Raw genomic sequence first — 22,250 nt, 5'->3', positions numbered from 1 at the left:
CCTTTGTGATATTGGGCTTGATTTAGTTGCAAGGAAACCAGCTGTTCCCGGATTCATCCACCCCTCCTAGCTGACTGGCTGTGGAATTCTGATTGAATTCACCTGAAAATCGCACTCACTCTCGATTTGGAGGAAATTAATATCTGCCCCTCAGTGGAAGGGTTCTATGTCATTTTCCAAAACCCAAAAACTCATCTTGGTCATGTTGCCTATGATTTCTAATCATGAAAACCCAATATGTTCTGTTTTTCAATTTCCTGATGGATCCTCGTTCTAAACCCTTGTTTGTATTGCATCGGAATACACTATTTGAAAAGGAAAAAGGCAAAACCAACTCAGACCAACAAAGCATTTAGGAAAAAGTCGCTCAAAATGAAAAATTGCCTGAGGCACCCAAAGCAATTACAGAAAGCCAGAATTGGAGAGAAACAACAGCTGTGCCCTAATTGAAAAAGACCATTCCTCTGGTTCCCTGAACTCCTTAAGCCAGCCTCAAAACCACAACCCACATCAGAAAATTTATTACAAACCATGATAAATAAGAAAATGTGAAAAATGCAAAAAAGAAAAAGAAATGCAAGAGTCCTTCGTGATATGGCGCTTGTTTTAGTACAAGGAAACCAGCTGTTTCCGGATTCATCCACCCCTCCCAGCTGACTGACTGTGGAATTCTGATTGTATTCACCTGAAAAGAGAGAACATTTATAAGTATATTGGGACTGTGGAACCTGTCATTTACCAATCACATGTTAGACTGAATCATAGACCAAATATAGGGAAGAAATCCTATGCATGTAAACCTTGTGGGAATTCATTCAGTATTAAATACCCTCCATCACAGCACTCATATTGTGGAAAACCCTCATGTGTGTAATGATTGTGTGGAAACCACTCACCAGAAGTCAGATCTCATTAGACATCAGAGAATTCACACAGGGTTGAAATCTTACAAATCTAATGACTGTGGGAAGTTCTTTGGCCAGAAGAAACACCTCATAAATCATCAGAGAATTCACACAGGTGAGAAACCTTTTGAATGTAATGACTGTGGAAAATCCTTTGGCCAGAAGGCAAACCTCATAAATCATCAGAGAATTCACACAGGTGAGAAACCTTATGAATGCAATTACTATGGAAAATCCTTTGGCCAGAAGGCAAACCTCATAAATCATCAGAGAATTCACAGAGGGGAGAAACCTTATGAATGCAATCATTGTGGAAAAGCCTTTGCTGAGAAATCAAAGCTCACAAAGCATCAGACAATTTGTACTGGGGGAAACCTTATGATTGCAATGACTGTGGAAAAACCTTTGCTGAGAAGTCAAACCTCAGAAAGTATCAGAGCCTTCACACCATGGAGAAAGCTTATAAATGAAATGACTGTGGAAAAGCCTTTGGTCCCATCCTTGCATACCAAGGATAAATCCCACTTGGTCTGGGTGGATGATCTTTCTGATGCATTGTTGGATTCAATTGGCCAGAATTCTGTTGCAGATCTTTGCATGTATGTTCATCAGGGAAATTGGTCTATAATTACTTTCTTTGTTGCACTTTTTTCAAGTTTAGGAATGAAGGTGATGTTGGCTTCATAGAAAGAATTTGGGAGAATCGCCTCTCTCTCAATTGTTTTGAATAACTTGAGAAGAATTGCAGTTAGTGCTTTAAATGTCTGTTAGAATTCAGCAGTGAAGCCTTCCAGTTTTGGGGTTTTCTTGGTAGTGATGGTCTTTATTACTGGTATCATTTCCATCTGGTTATGTGTGTGTTTAGGTTTTCTATATCTTTGTTGCTCAATTTAGGTAGGTTTTATGGATGGAAGGATGGTGGAAAGCCTCTTTGCTGTACTTCATAACTCATAAGATATCAGAGTATCCACACAGGGAATTTTCTACTTGACCTTTTTGTGCAAGTTATATCTCATGAAATATTAGAGAATTCACCAAGGGGAGAAATGCATGAATATAATACATGTGAATAGCCTTTGTGGTGCAAATCAGACCTCATCAAACATAAAAGAATTCTCATGGGGAGCAATTTTATGAATGTAATGACTCAGAGCCTTTTACCATAATTCAGCCCTCATTGTACATCATCAAATTCATATAGGGAAAAACTCCTTTGAAAGTAAAATCCCTTTAATTAGAAGCCATACCTCATAAGACAACAGGGAATTCACGTGGGAGAGAAACCTTATGGGTGTAATGAGTGTTGGAAAGCTCTGCCCAAATCTCTCCTTATATCAGAATGCACAACATATATATCTAATGAATGAAATAAATGTGAGAAAGTCATTTCACATAGGTAATGCCTCATAATCCATCATGGAATTTGAACAAGGGAGAGACCTTAACAATATAATGAATGTGGAAGAGCTTTTCTCCAAAATTCATGTAAGTATTGTGACAAAACCTTTTGCTGGAAATCACATCCTATCCAACAGAGACTCATGTAAAGGAGAAAGCTTATAAATATTATTAGAGTCAGAAGTCAATGGTACATCAGAGAATTGACACAGGTGGTTTCTTAGGCGTATACTGATTGTGCAAAAACATTTTCTTTATTTCAGGCTTGTATAGACACAGAATTCACAAAAGGTGATAGTCTTTGCATGCTGTAAATACAATAAAACCTTTAGCCAGAAATTAGACATCAACAGACTTCAGAGAATTCATAAGGAACAAAAGTCTATGCAATGAATTTGGAAAATGTATTTCTGTTATAAATCAGTCTTCAATTCCCATGAATAGACTCACAAATGAGAAAACATGCATGCATAGAAAAGTTTTGTACCATAAATTATCTCTAGATGGTAAACTAATATATCACACAAAAGAAATATCATGAGTGTAATGGAATTGGGAAACCCTTTGCTATAAGGCCGATTTCCAGAAAGCTTAGCAAGATTACAGAAAAGTCTCTGAAAATGTAACATGTCTGAAAGATTTGTTGGCATCACAAACTGGAGGATAGCTCAAGTGCATGTGTTTTTGTGCCTGGCATCCAAATTGATATCTCTTTTTCTTTGATGAATTCCTTGTTTATTTATTTAGCAGATTTAGAGACAAAGGATTCCTGTCCATTGATTTACTACTATATGCCCACAATTGCCATGGTAAAGTATATGGCAAAAACTGAGTGCTGGGGGCTGTGAATCTGATTCATCACTGATAACATTGAAGACATTGGTTCCTGGTTCTTATGCTGCTATGCATGGAAATGTTTCTCTAATTTCATTTTCAAATAGTTCATTGTTAATATAAAGAAATGCTTCTAATTTTTAAAATTTCATTGAAATAATTTGTGATTAATGTGTCCTAGTCATGCATTATTACAGGGTGTAGTGCAATATTTGCACACATTTATGCAGTAAAAAGTGATCAAGCTAAGCAACTACAGTTTTATTAAGTTTTTAAAGAGTTATTTATTTGAAAGACAGAGTTACAGAGAGAAGTAGCAGCAGAGAGAGAGAGAGGCCTTCCTCTGCCGGTTCACTCCCCAGATGGCCACAATGGCCGGAGCTCTGCCAATCTGATTCCAGGAACCAGGAGCTTCTTCCAGATCTCCCACTTGGGTGCAGGGACCCAAGGACTTGGGCCATCTTCTACTGCTTTCCCAGGCCATAGCAGAGAGTTGGATCAGAAGAGGAGCAGCCAGGACTAGAACTGGTACCCACAGGGGATGCTGGTGCTTCAGGCCAGGGTGTTAGCCCACTGTGCCACAATGCTGGCCCCCAAGCAACTACAGTTTCTAATTCTTCTCCATGATTTGAGACTACCAGCTCCTCTCCTTCAGTTCTTTACACAGAACCTAATATGGTTGAATGTAGTCATCTCATTATATTATGGAACACCAGAAGTTCTTTCTGCCTCTTTGATTTTTGATACCTATTATCCAATCCCCCTCTATCCCTAGCTGCTTCCCTTCTCAGCCTCTAGTAATCACAGTTCTGTGTTCAGATCCATTATTTTCTTTCACTTCCACATGTGACAAGGACCAGGTGACATTTGTGTTCCTGCTTCTGGCTTATTTCAATTAATTTAATAATATTTTGTTCTTTTTTTGTATCTAAAAGAGGTTGCCCTGTCCATTGTTTTTCACTGATGGACAGCTAGATTGGTTTCACATCCTGGCTGCAGTGAACTGTGTTATAGTGGCTGTGTTATGGGAAAATTGCTGTATCTTTGATATGCTCTCCTCCTTTCCTTCTAATAAAATTTCCTTATTCTATATAGCCAAGAGCAAGATAACTCTCACATGGTAGGTCAATTTTTATCTTAGTTTAATTTTTGTTATTTATTTGAAAGAGTTACAATAGAGGTAGAGACACAGAGAGGTCCTCCATTAGCTGGTTCGCTCTACAGATGACTACAAAGGCCAGAGTTATGCCATTCTGAAACCTGGAGACAGGAGCTTCCTCTGGGTCTCCCTCATGGGTGCATGGGCCCAAGGACTTGGGCCATCTTCTACTGCTATCCCAGGAGATAGCAGAGAGCTGTATTGGAAGAAGAGCAGCTGGAACTAGAACTGGCACCCAAATGGGATGCTGGCCCTTCAGGCCAGGGCTTTAACTCACTGCACAACAGCGCCAGCCCCAATTTTTATCCTTTTTAAGGAATGACCATACTGTTCTGCATAACATCTGTACTAACTTGTGTTTTCACCTACCATATATGGTGGTTTTCTTTTCCCATGTGCTCTCTAGCATTTGTTATTTTTTATCAGTTTGGCATAAAAATGATATAGTATTGTTCATGTTTTTGTGTATTTTGAAATCAGTTAATTTGTTTATTAAATCTTTATTATTTGAAAGGTGGATTTAGAGAGAGAGGGAAAGACATAGATAGCTTTCATCTGCTGGCTCACACCCCAGAGAGTTTCAACAGTTGAGCCTGGGGCATGCTGGAGTCAGGAGCTTCATCCAAGTCTCCCACATGAGTGGCAAGGACCTGAGTCCTTCGTCCATCTTCTGCTGGTTTCCCAGGTGTTTAGCAGTGAGCTAAATTGGAAGTGGAGATTCCTAAACTCAAAGTGGAACTCAGATGTTATGCTGGCCTCACAGATTGCAGCTTTCCCCACTTGGCCACAATGCCAGCCCCTCTATCAATTTAATTCCTCAAAAATAGCTCAGTAATGTTGGCATCTATCTCATTTTGTTTTTTCTCTGTTATTATTCAACTTATTGATGTCTTATTTTTGTTCACATTATTCCTCTCAATTGCTCTACCTGAGGTGAGTAGGGCTGCTGTGTTGCTTAAATGAAGTGTATGCTTTAGATTACTCATTTAATGAGTGCATGTCATTCACATAGCACTTCACTGAAGTTCTACTATGTCCCAAATCCTCTTCTAGGCACAGAATTTAGACCACTTTTCTCTTAGGCCCAGATCTTGCCTTTAACATACTACTTGGAATTTAGTAGCTCATGAAATCTGCAGACTGCATAAATGAATGAATATTTTGAGGGCTGTGCTTTTGTGGAGGAACTTCATAGGAGACCGAAGGAATAAAATAAATCAAAAGTATCCACAGTATATAGAATGTATACTATTTTACAAGTCACAGAGAAGAAGAAGAAGGAAAGTAGTAAGACTAGAAAGTTTGTGGCAAGACTAACAGGCGCTGGTCAAGAACTTAATAAGCACATTAGGAAAGCAGTAAGGTTTCTTTTTTTTTTTTTTTGAGGAAAAGTTTTTATTTCTAGTGATGAAATTGGCTACAGAACATTATGAAAGTTTAAAAATACAAAGAGAAATTGTCTATAATTAATAGATTCAAAATTTGACAATCAGTGAATATCATTATTAGTCATTACCAACAACAGTTATTGATTTGAAAGGCAGAGTGACAGGAAGAGGGAACCACTGCTTCACTCCCCAGACACTTGCAATAGCCAAAGCTTGACCAAGCCACAACCAGGAACTGGGAATTCATTCTGGATGTCCCATTTGGGTGCAGGGACCCAAGCACTTCTGCCATCCTCCGTCTCCTCCCAGGGTGCACACTAGCAGAAACTTGCCTCAAAGCAGAGAAGCTACCACTCAAGCCAGGCATTTGTATATGGGATGTGGGTGTGTGGTGGTGATAGCAAGCCCTCATGGATAAAAAAAAAAAAAAAAAAAAAAAAAAAAAAAAAAAAAAAAAAAAAAAAAAAAAAAGTTATTTCTATGCCAAGGAAATTACTCTGTAGTCTTTCTCTTATAAACTACGTATTGCTGAACCTAGATAATTTTTCCTTTATTTAACAATGACATGAAAATGTCAGTTGAGTTGGCTTTCCTGAAGACCTTGTTTCTTGAATATTAGTGGCTAGCTGAGATAAATTCTTTTCATCTCTTTCTCGCTTCGGCAGCACATGTGCTCGCTTCGGCAGCACATATACTAAAATTGGAATGATACAGAGAAGATTAGCATGCCCCTGCGCAGTAAGGTTTCTTTACCTCCCTGTAGGCTCTGCTCTCCAGAGGTGAACAGGGTCCTCTAAACCCACTTGCTGCACACACAAACACCTGAGTGTTGTATTCTCCCACAGGTGTTGGAGACTGATATGGTGTTCTGATTTATATTTACATAATGGCTAGTGACATCGGGCATATTCACATGTTTTGACCATGTACATTTCTTCTGAGAAATGTCTATTCAGATCCTTGCCTGTTTCTTCACTGTATTTTTTGGAGTTTTTCCAATTCATGTAAATGTTCTGGAAATCTGTAAACATTCAGAGTTTTAATTTTTCCTGCCATCTGTTCATTGTATCTACACTCTGATGTTTACTTTGTTGTGAAGAAGTATCTTAGTTGGATATACTCAAATGTCTCTGTTTTTATTTTTGTGACTATTGCTATTGGAATCTTACCCAAAAGCTATTGTGTGTTGACAATATTTAGAGTTTCCCTATGTTTACTTGGGTTTGGGTCTTATGATTACATTTTAATTCACTGTGAGTTCACTTTCACATAGTGTAAGAGATGTTGGAGTCTCTTTTCAGGCTTCTACATATGGATAATCAAGTTCCTCTGCACCACTTGTGAAAGAGATTCTTCTTTCTCCAGTTCATTTTAGTTCCTTTGTTAAATATGAGTTGCTGGTAGAAATTTGGGTTTATTTCTATGCTACCAAGTCTTTTCCATTGAACTATGTGTCTGTTATTATATCAGTGCTAACACTTCTTCTTTTTTTTTTTTTTGCAGTATATTTATTTGAAAGGCAGAGTTACAGAGAGGTAGAGGCAGAGAGAGAGAGAGGTCTTCCATCCACTGGTTTACTCCCCAAATGGCCACAATGGCCGGAGCTCTGTTGATCTGAATCCAAGTGTCAGGAGCTTCTTCCAGGTCTCTATGCAGGTGCAGGGGCCCAAAGACTTTGGCCATTTTCTACTTTTTTCTCAGGCTATACCAGAGAGGGGTATAAGAAGTGGAGCAGCTGGGAAACATACTGGCACCCATATGAGATGCCGGCACTGCAGACGGTGACTTTACCTGCTTTGTCATAGTGCTGACCCCTGTAATATGTCTTAAAATATGGTGTGATGTCTCCAGCTTTTTTTTGCTTTATAATATTGCTTTAGATGTTAAGCATCTCTCATGTTTCTATGTGAATTTTAGCATCATTTTTTCTAGCTCTGAGAACATCGTTGGTATGTTGATTGGGATTACATTGAATTTGCAAATTGCTTTTGGTAGTATGGATATTTTGGTATTATTCTTCCCATTCACAAACATAAGTTTTCTGTGAGACTGTCAAAAAGCCTTGACAAAAATTGGACTTTATTACACAAAAATTCATCACTTTTTGGGATCATTTAAATCCATAATTTTGCACTAATATTTGATAAATAATTAAAGACTTTGAGCATTTTAGTAGGAGAAATTAAAATATTTATCAATTTATTCAAATATTGTTTAGATGTGATATTCAAATATTGTTTAGAGCCATTGTCTGTATTCCCTCTAAATTACGATCTTTTTGCTTTTTGCCTGTTAAACTTGTCCCTTGATTCAAGAACCCTTTTTAATGTAATGTAAACTGAAAATGTCATTTCATAAGCTAAAAAAAATGACAAAGAAGGAAAAAGAAGGGAGGGAGGTTGAGTATATAATTATGTTCTCCGAATTTTTTCTATAAAACATATTGAATCATTTAAAAGCTAATTAAAATTAAACTCAAAATTGGACCATTATGACCAATATTTAAAACAAGTGATTAAAAACTGTAGATGTCTTCAATTTTGATTATCATTCTTCTTTAGAATATCTGAAAGAAATCCAGTTTCTCACTTTAAAATATACCAGTGTGTTAGAATTTAGTATTAAATGACTTTGTTTAAAAGTGTTATTTAATCTATTGCTTTAAGTAGTAATACTATGGCCATTGTAAAACAAAATCCTTATCATTTTTCATAAAACAGGAAGGGCCTTTAAAACATCATCACTAAAAATATTAAGAGACCTAAAATATAACATTCTTAAAACCCAAGTGATACCATTCAAAATTTTCAAATATGCAGGGATAGTTCATGTCAAGTAACTAAATAATTGTTAAGTGTATATATGGAATAGCTTCTATAAATTCTTTTGGCAAGGGCTGGCACTGTGGCATAGTGGGTGAGGCTGCCACCTGCAGTGCTGGTATTCCATAGGGGCATCAGTTCAAGACCTGGCTGCTCCACTTCCTATCCAGCTCTCTGCTATGGCCTGGGAAACACTATAAAATGGTACAAGTCCTTGGGCCCCTGCAACTGCATAGGAGACCAGGAAGAGGCTCCTGGTTCCTGCCTTCCAGTCAGCACAGCTGCAGCCATGGAGGCCAACTGTGGAGTGAACCAGTGAATGGAAGACCACTCTCTCTGCCTCTCCTTCTCTCTCTGTGTAATTCTGACTTTCAAATAATATAAATAAATCTTTAAAAAATTCTTTTGGCAAATAGATGAAGCTATTTGTTATACATTTCAAATAAATAGCAAACATACTAGAAAAATATATTGAATAAAATTTAAGCAACTCATAGCTATACACAGAAATTTCTCACCATAACAACATAGCAACCACTAAATTTCCAAATTCAATTTTCCACAACTTAGAATCTTTAACTCCAGAAGGAGTACAAAATTGACAGAACAGTGGCCTATGTATCAGGATACCTAATGCTAATACAGAATTATCCCTGCCACAACTTACCTATGTGACCTTGAACAATTCACTTTACTTCTCTGGGCTTGGCATTTAGCATCCTCATGTGATAAAGGAGGCTTGGATAAGATCAGTTGTACTCTATCTTGAGACTTCAATGATCTCTCAGTTTCCAAACAGGCACCTTAAGGGAAAGTAAACCTTTAGATCAAAGCTTACATTTTTAAATCTAAATATATTTTAAACTGTTTCTACAACTAGTACAAAACAACACATTCAAATGTGTACCATGCCACTTTTCAATATTTGGGAATAATTAATGCATCATTTTAGAGCATTGTCTTGAGGCCAGTGCTGTGGTGTAGCTAGTAAAGCCACTGCATGCAGTGGGGGCATCCCATATGGAGGCCGGTTCAAGTCCAGGCTGCTCCATTTTCCATTCAGCTGTCTGCTATAGCCTGGGAGAGCAGTAGGAAGTTGGCCCAAGTCCTTGGGCCCCTGAATCTGCATGGGAGACCCTGAAGAGGTCCTGGCTCCTGGTTTCAGATTGGCATATCTCTGACCTTTTAGGCCATCTGGGGAATGAAAAAGCAGATGGAGGAACTCTCTCTCTTCCTCTTGTTCACTATCTGTGTAACTCGGACTTCCAAATAAATAAATAAATAAATCTTTTAAAAAATCAAAAGAATATTGTCTGGCACACAGTGAACCACTAAGTACAAGATATTATTAGTAATATTAGATTGAAATATTGAAATAAACTAGGCAATAAGCCTTAAGATGCAAATTAATACCAAGAAATATAATCTCAAATTTCTGTGTTCAACAAGGTAGTCTCTTTTCACTACTAACTTTATACTAAATAAGATATTTTGATATTTTGTTAAGAGTAAATTTATCGGGGGCCAGCGCCGTGGCTCACTTGGTTAATTCTCCACCTGTGGTGCTGGTATCCCTTATGGGCAAAGTGTTCTAGTCCTGGTTGCTCCTCTTTCAGTCCAGCTTTCTGCTATGGCCCGGGAAGGCAGTAGAGGATGGCCCAAGTGCTTGGGCCCTGCACCCGGATGGGAGACCAGGAGAAAGCACCTGACTCCTGGCTTTGGATGGGCACAGCTCCAACTGTGGCAGCCATCTGGGGACTGAACCAATGGAAGGAAGGCCTTTTTGATTTCTCACTGTATATAACTCTACCTGTCAAATAAAAAAAATTATTAGTTTTTCATAAAAACTGCAGTATTGAAAAAGTTCTAAAATCCCTCTAATTCTAAATGTCTGTGACTGCTAACTCATTAGCACATATTGCATTCTTTACATCTGGGTAATCATGACAATTCACTTTTAAATGATTAACAGATCTGCTGTTATATATAAATACATGCTTTTCCGAAAATCATACAATAAGCAGGCTACATACTTTACTTCAAGTAGAACTGCCATATCCAGTCCTACAATTGTAAATAAGACAGTTTCAATTGTTCAGCATTATCAATTATAAATTCCAATCGTGTAGCAATACTCATAAGAATTTAGGGGGCTGATGCTGTGGAGTAGCAAGTAGAGCTGTGGCTTGCAGTGCTGACATTCCAATTGGGTGCCAGTTCAAGTCCTGGCTACTCAAATTACTATCCATCTTTTTAGGCAAGTAAGACTTACTATCCAGCAGTAGAGGATGGCCCAGGCCCTTGGGCTCCTGCACCTGCATAGGAGACCCAAAAGAAGCTGCTGGCTCCTGGCTTTGGATTGGCAGAGCTCCAGCCATTGTGGCCAAATGGGGAGTGAACCAGCGGTTGGAAGACTGCTCTCTCTCTCTCCTTCTCTGTGTAACTCTGATTTTCAAGTAAAATAAATGAATTTTTTTTAAAAAAAGGATGAAATAAAAAGGAAGATGAAGATTACAAAATTGTTTAATTTTTTTAATAAATATAAATTTCCAAAGTACAGCTTTTGGATTACAGTGGCTTCCCCTCCCCCAAAACATCCCTCCCACCCATAATCCTCCTATTTCCTGCTTCCTCTCCCATCCCAGAAGATTACAAAATTGTATGAAGGACATTTGTACAGTAAACAAATATACTGATTTCCAATGCAATATTTGAATACTTGAAGCAGGAACGCTAAGTACTTCTTTGCCAAAATAACATGTTTTCTCCAGTGTAAAACCCATTTGCCATCCCAATACAAAAAGGGATTTGGGGCAAGAAGGAAAAAAGAAGTCCACACATGCAGAAATTTTAAGCAAAACAAAATAGAGAATGTATTTAGTTTCATGTAAATCACATGAGAATTAATAGTATTCTACCAATTTGCAACAAATATTTTTAACTTTAATGAATGAATGAATGAATTTTCAGTTACATAGCAGGAAACTTCTACCCTCTCCCATAAAACTGAAAGAGAAACTTTTTAAAAGTAAAAACTGATGAAAGAATTCTGCAATACATGTTAATGTTAAGTAGCCCAGCAGAGTTTATTTAGAAATACAAACACACACACAGAAAATAAATACATTAAAATCTTACTGAATAGGTCAGTAATAGTTCAGGATCCAATATGTGTGCAAAAGATTCTGGATTTCCCAGTCACTTTGTATAGGAAATGATGTGCTTTGCTATGTAGCATGTAACTTTAGATTCCTGAACACCTCCACTTTGCTTCTTACCCTGAATCCCAGCAAATACAGGAACACAGCTGTTGAGTCATTCATTTTCTGGATTTGGGAATATCAAAGAATTAATGAGTATAGAAAGTTGTACAGCAAAGACCAAGAATATCCAAGGGAGGTCAGGAAAATCAATTGAACAAGTCAAAATACTATGAATGTATACTGAATGCTCTGTTTTTAATATGTCTTACTTACCTAAAAAGACATGAGGGCTATTGCTCTCTCTCTTAATACAACTAAGGAGAAGATATCACCAATGCTCAAGAAAAATGAATACACAGCAGAGCTAATACAAAATCCCCAAATTCCAAAATAGAAAAACTGGATATGCACTCCTTACACACACCCTGAAGTGGCAATGAAGTAGAACAAATCTAAAATTAGAAAAAAATCTTTTTTTAAAAGATTTATTTATTTATTTGAAAGTCAGAGTTGCACAGAGAGAGGCAGAGAAGAGAGAGGGGTCTTCCATCCACTGGTTCTCTCCCCAGTTGGCTGCAATGGCCAGAGTTGTGCCAATCCAAAGCCAGGAGCAAGGAGCTTCTTCCAGGTCTCCCACATGGGTGCAGGGGCCCAGGACTTGGGCCATCTTCTACTGCTTTCCCAGGCTATAGCAGAGATCTGGATCCATATGAGCTGCCAGCACTGCAAGTGGTGGCTCTACCCACTATGCCACACCACTGGCCCCGAAAATTCTTGTCAAATTAAGAACATTTAACCTTTGTTTTAGAGTGCATTATTAAAATATCTAAACTGGGGGAATACATAATTTCTTTCTTTAGAAATCAGAAGAGAAAAAGAACACTTCAAGCCTACTGTGACACCACACAGAAGGAATGGAGAATCATGATCTCAATTAGCCTAGGGACAGAATAAAAGGGAGGGAAATAGGAACAACAGAATTAAGATGAATAAGCTTTGACAGCTGAGGGAATCTGAATGTAAAGAAAAGGCATGCAGTTAACTGAAACAATAGAGATAAGTCTGAGAGGAAAAAACATTGTTAAGTCATATTAATGGGGCCAGAGCTGTGACTTAGTAAAGTAAAAAAAAAAATCTAAAATTTGTTTTTAAATTATATAATTAAAAAAGATAAAAAAGATGTTCAATCTTAAGTCTCTACAGCATAAGATATACATCAATTTTCCCAGGTTCTATTTGCATTTATTAACAAAGTTTCATGGGTGTAATCACTAAAGTGGCTCCAATAAGTCTTTTTATAAAAATTATTTTTTATTTTGACAGGCAGAGTGGACAGTGAGAGAGACAGAGAGAAAGGTCTTCCTTTTTCTGTTGGTTTACCCCCTAGTGACCGCTGCGGCCAGTGTGCTGCAGCTGGCACATGGCGCTGATCCAAAGCCAGGAGCCAAGTGCTTCCTCCTGGTCTCCCATGCAGGTACGGGGCCCAGGCACTTTGGCCATCCTCCATTGCACTCCTGGGCCATAGCAGAGAGCTGGACTGGAAGTGGAGCAACTGGGACAGAATCTGGCTCTCCCAGCAGGACTAGAACTTGGTGTGCCTGCACCGCAGGTGGAGGATTAGCTTATTGAGCCATGGAGCCTGCCTCCAATAAGTCTTAACCTGGGATGCAACTAAATTTAACAAGGATACTCAATAGGAATTTTAGAAGAATTCCAAAATATGTATCAGAATAAAAATAAATACTTTACTTGGTACATCTCATTTTAACTATACTATTGTCTAAATTTCCAAATATCAGATGTACTAAAAAAATCCCCAAAGCAGCAGAGTTGGTCCGACATGATGAGGAATAAAATAAAGAAAATGAGAATTCGCAGATCCCAGATTAAAATAACCAAGAAGGCCCAATAAAAGAAAACTCAATGTCTTCATACACTAACATTTATTACCTCAGATTTATTTAACAAAAAGGTGATTATTCCAGCTACATCCCATTAGGTAGCCCAATTTTACCTGCTAAATCCATTTAAAAAAAGCACCTCATGATATATTACTAAAATCATATTGCTATATGCCATCCACCATGTCCACTGTACCTTATACCTAATGTTAACAGATCTGATGAAAATCAGTAGATAAATGATGTGTCTTAACCACGTGTGGGAAATGTCTTTTGTTCAACGTTTTTCCAAAAACCCCTCAGTCTCAGTTTGCCTTCACCTTGAAAAGACACTTCTGAGGTTTACTAATCAGTCCAGCTTCTTCGGGCCTCCCTCCAATGAAAGGGGCTAAAATCCATCAAAATAAACTCTAGGCACTGTCCTTGTGCTCCCAGTGACTTTTTCACTCTAGGGGCTCACAAACCTTCTAAATTCTTTAGATCACCTGTGATGTCCATTAGTTCTCAAAGACTATGATGCAAGTAATTTCCCCTCTTGGAACCTTGTTATTAACTGTGCTGTATGAGAAATGAAGTCTCCTACACACCTTGTGCTTACGATTCTCCAAACCATGTTGCCTGCTAGGACTTTGGCCATGAATATAGGACAGCAATACCTGAACATGATTACTGAGATCTCCTTAATAAAGGATAGACTGGGGCCAGCACTGTGGTGCAGTGGTGTAATCCTTTACCTGCAGTGCTGGCACCCCATATGAGCACCAGTTCTAGTCCCCATTTCTCCTTTTCCCATCCAGCTCTCTGCAATAGCCTGGGAAAGCAGTAGAAGCTGTTCCAAGTGCTTTGGTCCCTGCCAAAATGTGGGAGACCTAGAAGCTCCTAGCTCAGATTGGCCCAGCTGCAGACATTGCAGTCATTAGGGGAGTAAATGAGCATATGGAAGACCTTTCTCTCTGTCTCTTCCTCTCACTGTCTGTAAGTACACCTGTCAAATACGCAAATAAATTCTATATATATATATATATTTACATTTATTTATATATATTTATGTATATAAATATATTCATATATAAAATATATTATGCTTTATCATATATTATATAATATATAATAATTATAAACAGATAATATTATATAATTTATTATAACTATTATATATATCATATATATATATTATTGAGATGACTTCAATAGCCAGAGTGTGGCCAGGTTGAAGCCAGGAGCTCCTCCTCCAATGTGTGTGGCAGCAACCCAGGCACTTGGACCATCTTTCACTGGTTTTTCAATCCATTGGTATGGAGCTGGATCAGAAATAATTATATATTTATATATAAATAAATTCATATATAATATTTATATATAATTATATATTATATATTTATGATAATTATATGTAATTCTATATTATGTATAGAAATATATAATATATATTATAATATATAAATATATATATGATGGATCAAAATGCGGCATTCTCCATTTGGCAGAAGAGACAGGCTCCAATATCTACTGTCTATGTCAGTATGTCAGTATAATGCAGGAGGTAACCCCTCTACCAAATAAGAAAAGCTATTTCAGTTCAGCTGGACATCATTCTGCTGACTGTTGACCTTATTACTGTTAGTCTGGATGCTTTCATTGGTTACAATCCAGAGACCCAATTTTCCCATAGATATAAACATCAGCAAACATGAAAATTTGGTAAGAAAAGCTTAAACTGAGAGTTATGATTAATAACTATTTTAACAAAATTTCTCAGAACCCATCTAATCCAAACCTTGGACAATTGGGAGCTGTTGTACTTGGCCCACCCATAATTGAAATGGATTCTAAATCCTTCAACTGCAAGGAGAGTATCATAGACATTAATGCTCCAAACGGATCCAGTTCCCTGCTAATGTGTCTGGAAAAGCAGCACAGGGTGACTCAAATATTGGGGCTCCTGCACCCATGTGAGAGACCTGGAAGAAGCCCCTGGCTCCTGATATCAGTCTGGCCTAGCCACAGTCACTGCAGCCATTTGAGGAGCGAACAAACCAGGAGGAAGATCCATCTCTCCCACTCTCTCTTTCTAGTGCTGCCTTTCAAATTCATAAATAGACCTTTAAGAAAGTGGATCACTTCAATAAATTTGTCATTGCTCAGTCATGATTACTTTTACTACCTTAAATTCTTTTTCAAAAGATTTATTTATTGGAAAGGCAGAAAGAGGAGCTGGTGGTTGTGGTGCAGTGGACAAAGTTGCTATCTGTTACATTGGCATCCTCTACGTGCACCAGTTCAAGTACCAGCCAATCCATTTCTGATCCAGCTCCTTACCAATGGACTGAAAAAGCAGGGAAAGTTGGCCCAAGTGGCTGGGATGCTGCCACGCACATTGCAGGAAAAGCTCCTGGCTTCAACCTGGCCACACTCTGGCTATTAAAGTCATCTCAAAAATGAATTAGGTGGTGGAAGATTTCTGTCTCTCCCTCTCTCTGTAACTCTTTCAAATAAGTAATTAAATATTTTAATATGATAAAAAATGGCAGAGAGACACAGAGACAAAGAGAGAAGGAAAGAGAAGCAGAGAGATCTCCCATCTGCTGGTTCACTTTCTATATGGCTACCACTGTGCAAGACCAGGTTTCAAGTCCCCATTGAGGTTACAGTTCTCCAAATTAGATGACAAGAAGGAAAGAATTTGAGCTATTATCCATTGCTTCCCAGGGATATTAACATGAAACTGATTTGGAAGTGGAGTACCCAAAACTCAGATTAGCACTGCAATATATGATGCGGGCATCTGTTGTGATGGTTAACAAATTGGAAAACCTAGAGGAAAAATCAACAGATTCCTGGACATACACAATATACCAAAATTGAGTCATGAAGACACATAGAAAAGCTAAACAAATCAAAAACCAAGACAGAGATTGGATGAGTAATAAAGACCCTCCCAACAAGGAAAAGTCCAGGATCAGACAGCCTCACTATTGAATTCTACAAGTCTTTTAAAGAACTAATGCTTCTCAAACTATTCAACACAATTGAAAGAGAGACAATCCTCTCAAACTCCTTCTATTAATCTGACAATGACTCATTCTATCATTTATTTATACATAATGTTGAGAAAATCAGAAGTATTTGTTAGGACTTCTGCTAAAATGCACTAGATTTATAATTTTTAAATACATCTTTCCTAGATGTAATGCAGTCCTTTGCTACTTTAGAGTATCAGAAATTTAAAATGTTGGACTGGTGCTGTGGTGGAGCAGGTTAACACCCTCGCCTGAAGCTCCAGCATCCCATATGGGGGCCGGTTCAATACTCAGCTGCTCCACTTCTGATCCTGCTCTCTGCTATGGCCTGGCAAAGTAGTAGAAGATGGCCCAAGTCCTTGGGCCCCTGTACCGATCTGGGAGACCTGGAACTAGCTCCTGGCTCCTGGCATCGGATCAGCACAGCTATGGCAGTTGCAATCAATTAGGGAGTGAACATCAGATGAAAGACCTCCCTCTTTCTCTCTGGTTCTCCTCTCTGTCTGTAACTCGACTTGTAAATAAATAAATAAATAAATCTTTAAAACAATTAAGAAATTTAAAAAGGGAAAAGTTTTTAAAAAATGTATTTATTTATTGTGAGGCAGAGTGACAGATATAGAGAGCAAGAGAAAGAGAGGTCTGCTATCCACTGGTTCACCCCTAAATGGCCAGAATGGCTGGAGCTGGGCCGATCTGAAGCCAGGTGCCAGAAGCCAGGAGTCAGCAGCTTCCTCCAGGTCTCTCACATGGGTGCAGGGGCCCAAGCACTCAGGGCATATTCCACTGCATTCCTAGGCCATTAGCAAAGAGCTGGATTGGAAGTGCAGGAGCAGGGACTCAAACTGGTGCCCATGTGGGATGTTGGTGCTGCAGGTGGATGCTTAATCTACTATGCCACAGAGTGGGCCCAGGGAATGGTTTTAGGAAGACATCTTTCATGTAGACTAGGCTGCAATATTGCAAGGTAAGGTTTAGCTTTTATTTCCACACATCAGTATTCATCTTTTAGCAACTATAAATACTGAATATCATACATATAGACATAAATATAGGTAACTGCAGATTTTGTTGTCATTCTTTCTAATTCTCTTTTAATGTCTGCTAATAGGCCATCTTATGGATTATTATATTGATGTTATCTGTACACAACCATCAGGCATTTCCACTGTTGAATGTGTTTATGTGTACAGGTAGTTTTGTTTGTGTGTACATGAATGCACATTTGATGGAGATAGCACTGACAGTAATAATGTGAGAAATCCTAATGCTGATTTCAAACTTTCTATCCTCCGCAGAGATGGCTGTCATTGAAGTAGACCACAGGGCCCCTTTGCTGTTGTGGACTGAAATGTGCCTCCCTAAAACTCAAACACTGAAGTGCTAACCACCAACATAACTCTACCTGAAGAAAGTGCTTTTAAGCAGATCAAATGATAGATGTGTCTGTCACATCAGAGAAGGGCTTCTGGAAAAATCGAGCCTATTAGCACCTTGATCTGATATTTTCAAGCTCTACAACTCTGAGAAGTAAAATTCCATGATTTAAATCATATTCTCTGTGGTATTTTCTTAGCAAATTAATATATCCTCATTTCTGCTAGCATTTTCTGCTGTCATCTAGAAGGTCCTCGTGATTAACAGAGAAATATAGAAAGTAAAAACTATGATTTTAGATTACCAAGCACCTACTAACATAAAAAAGATATCCCAGAAGCAACCTACTACCATCCTCCAGGACCCAGAAAAAAAAAAAAAATACAGGAATGAGTCAAGTTGTGGGGCAGTAGAAAAGTGAATAATGAAAGATCACAGCAGAAGTAAATAAGGAAGGGTTTGATGCTGTGGTGTAGTAGGTTAATGCCTTGTCCTGCTGTGCATGTATCCCATATGTTGTTGCTCGAAGACCAGGTTCTCCACTTCCAATCCAGCTCCCTACTAATGCACCTGGGAAATTGGTGGAAGATGGACCATGTTCTTGGGTGCTGGCACCCACATGAGAGACTTGGAAGAAGCATCTGGCCTTTCAAATAAAGAAATCTTAAAAAAAATAGAAGCAGTGTTAGCACTGTTGGAAAAACAGACACATAGTTCAATGGAAAAAATAGGCAGCTGAAATAAACTGACTTTTCTACAGCCAACCCCTATTTAATAAAGGAAAGAAAACAAACAGGAGAAAGAAGAATCCCCTTAGCAAATGGTTTAAAGGAAAGTGATTATCCATATGTAGAAGCCTGAAAAGATACCCCAACACCTCATACACTATGTAAAAGCAACTCAAGGTTAATTAAAAGTCTAAATATAAAACCAAAACCTTGAGAGCTTGTTTTGAGGTTCTAGCAGGGGAGCGCAGCTACTCGTATACCCTTGACCGAAGACCGGTCCTCCTCTAGCGGGGAAGGTCGTCCTCTTCGACCCAGCACGCAGCTTCAGGAGGGACGCACATGGAGTGGTGAGGGAGGAAGGGGACACCCGCCTAGCCAGCCAGATCAGCCGAATCAACCCTGGCGATCAATGGGGTGACAGATGTCGCAGCCAGATCGCCCTCACATCCTGAGTTCATGCCGGAGCTGAGGGAAGGAAGCAATGCCGTCAGATCTGGCCGCTCTGCGGGAGTCTGAGGAACAACTCACACCAGGTGGCCGCCGTTCCGTCGTCATGGGTAAAGGAGACCCCAACAAGCCAAGGGGCAAAATGTCCTCCTATGCCTTCTTCGTGCAGACGTGCCGGGAAGAGCACAAGAAGAAACACCCTGACTCTTCGGTCAATTTCGCAGAATTCTCTAAGAAATGCTCGGAGAGATGGAAGACCATGTCTGCAAAGGAAAAGTCCAAGTTTGAAGATATGGCAAAAAGTGAAAAAGCTTGTTATGACAGGGAGATGAAAAATTACGTTCCTCCCAAGGGTGATAAGAAGGGAAAGAAAAAGGATCCCAATGCTCCTAAAAGACCACCATCTGCCTTCTTTCTCTTTTGCTCTGAACATCGCCCAAAGATCAAAAGTGAACACCCTGGCCTGTCCATTGGGGACACTGCAAAAAAATTGGGTGAGATGCGGTCTGAACACTCAGCCAAAGATAAACAACCATATGAACAGAAAGCAGCTAAGCTAAAGGAGAAATATGAAAAGGATATTGCTGCATACCGTGCCAAGGGCAAAAGTGAAGCGGGAAAGAAGGGCCCTGGTAGGCCCACAGGCTCAAACAAGAAGAATGAACCTGAAGATGTGGAGGAAGAAGAGGAAGAAGAAGAAGATGAAGATGATGAGGAAGAGGATGAAGATGAAGAATAAATGGCTATCCTGTAATGATGAGTGTGGAGTGTGCGTGTGTGCTCAGGCAGTTGTTTTGCTAAGAATGTGAATTCAAGTGCAGCTCAATATTAGCTTCAGTATAAAAAAACTGTACAGATTTTTGTATAGCTGATAAGATTCTTTGTAGAGAAAATACTTTTTTTAAAAAATGCAGGTTGTAGCTTTTTGAGGGGCTACTACATACAGTTAGATTTTAAAGCTTCTGATGTTGAATGTTCCTAAATATTTAATGGTTTCTTTAATTTCTTGACTTGTGTATGGTAGCGCAGCAAAGTTGTAGGAATTAGTATCATTTGTAAATTTGGATTTTTTGTTAGGATGTTGCATTCTGTGTTGTTTTTTTAAAAAAAATTTTGTAATAAAATTATGTATGTTAAAAAAAAAACCCAAAACCTAAGTAAACATATGAGAAACTGTAAAACATTAGCAGAGACAACAGTTTGCATAAGATTCCAAAAGCACAAGTAACAAAAATAAAATATACAAATTTGAGCATATCAAATTAAGATACATCTTCACAACAAAGTAATCAACAGAGTGAAGATACAATGGACGGAATGGCAGGAAACATTGAAAACTCTGACTATGACAAAAGATTGATAGCCAGAACATACATATATAGAACTGGAAAAACTCCAAACAAGAAGCAAAATGTACACGTAAGAAATGGGCAATGATCAGAATAGATGTTTCTCAGAAGAAGAAATCTCAATTGTCAAGACATAGATGAACATGCCCAATATCACTAGCCATTAGGGAAATGTAAATCAAAACCAATAGCAGACTCCATCTGTGGGAGAAGACAATGCTTGGGTTTTCATTTGTGCAACAAGTGGGTTTAGAGGACCCTGTTCACCATTAGAGGGCAGAGTCTACATGGAAGTAAAGAATCCTTAATACTTTCCTAATGGGAGAAGAGGAAGCCTGAGACCTCGCAAGCGGGAAGTGGTCCAGAAACTGCTCAGGTGTGGGTGTAGGTGGCTGAGCAACAGGCAGTCCTGCCTTGATTCCCCACAAAGATACAGGGGAAACCCTTCTGGATGGAGCAGGCGTGAATCGGAGGACCTACTGGGAGAACAAGGTCGCCCACCGCGCGGAAGCCAAGTCGCGGGACCCAGACGCAGAAGCCCCAGGGTCTGCGCGACAGTGCTCCAAGGGGAGTGCATGCCACACAGACAACAGCGGGGAGACTTGGGATGCTCAGGGCTCCGAGTCCACACATCGGCGCTGGAAGGGGAGGTGAGCTCAATAACCCGAGACATTGGTGGGGAAACGGGGGTCAGAATCTAGAGGGGGGCTGGAAAGTGCAGCAAACTCACTACCGGAAAGAAGGAAAAAAAAAAGCTTTGGGGTTTCTCTTCCCCCTAACCTTGCAAAGGTTACAAGGCTGCAAGGCTTGAAGAATTCCCAAGAGACAAAGAGCAGGCCTCCTCTTTGGATTTACATATCAATGGGGGAGAGTTAAGGAACTGAGTCACTACAATTCAGTAGCCTAGCCAACCCAGTGGGAGTCCAGAGGAGCCAAAGACTGGAAGCTAAATACCATCAATTCTGCACAGCCCTGCCCTGCGGTGTTACTTACCCCCTGAATAAATAAAATAAATAAATAAATAAAAAGAGAGAGATTTACCACGCATAACCTGAGGGTGTCACCTTTGCACACCCTTAACCAGGAAGAACCAGGCAGAGCTCTCAGGCCGCACCCATCTCAAGCCTCCAAGGCTCCTCCAACAGCAGGCAGTCCACTTAACACGGACACAGTATAAAAAAAAAAAAAAGAAAAAAAAACGCACAGTGACGCAAGAAGAATTAACTATGCCGAGTAACAAACACAGAAATAGAGGGAGCAAGATCAACGATGACACTATGATGCCTCCAAATAAGCAAAACACCCCAAGCCAAGAGTATGAAGATGATGAGATAGAAGAAATGCAAGATACGGATTTCAAAAAATTTATGATAAGAACATTTAGAAGTTTTCAAAAGCAAATCCTTGAACTACAGAAATCCTTAATGGACAAGATTGAAAATCTCTCTCGTGAAAATGAAATTTTAAGGAAGAGTCAAAATGAAACTCAGAAACTAGTAGAACAGGAAAGTGTAATAGTCAAGAGAAATCAAAATGAAATGAAGAGCTCAATAGATCAAATGACAAACACATTAGAAAGCCTTAAAAACAGAATGGGTGAAGCAGAAAAGAGAATATCGGACTTAGAAGATAGAGCACAGGAAAACATACAGTCAAACCAAAGAAAAGAAGAGGAAATTAGAAACCTAAAAAATATTGTTGGGAATCTACAGGATACTA

General features: G+C 38.9%; 2 pseudogenes; both read left to right on the top strand.

Annotated features, from left to right (window-relative positions):
* The first annotated feature begins 6,354 nt into the window (after window positions 1-6,354).
* On the top strand, window positions 6,355-6,422 carry LOC138848315 (U6 spliceosomal RNA; annotated as a pseudogene).
* Window positions 6,423-19,271: 12,849 nt separating this feature from the next.
* LOC138848311 (high mobility group protein B2 pseudogene) lies at window positions 19,272-20,202 on the top strand (annotated as a pseudogene).
* Window positions 20,203-22,250: the final 2,048 nt, after the last annotated feature.

This window comes from Oryctolagus cuniculus, unplaced genomic scaffold (assembly GCF_964237555.1).
Source record: "Oryctolagus cuniculus unplaced genomic scaffold, mOryCun1.1 SCAFFOLD_73, whole genome shotgun sequence".
Lineage (NCBI taxonomy): Eukaryota > Metazoa > Chordata > Mammalia > Lagomorpha > Leporidae > Oryctolagus > Oryctolagus cuniculus.
Note: the sequence above shows the minus strand (reverse complement) of the source record. Positions and strands in the feature narration are given on the sequence as shown.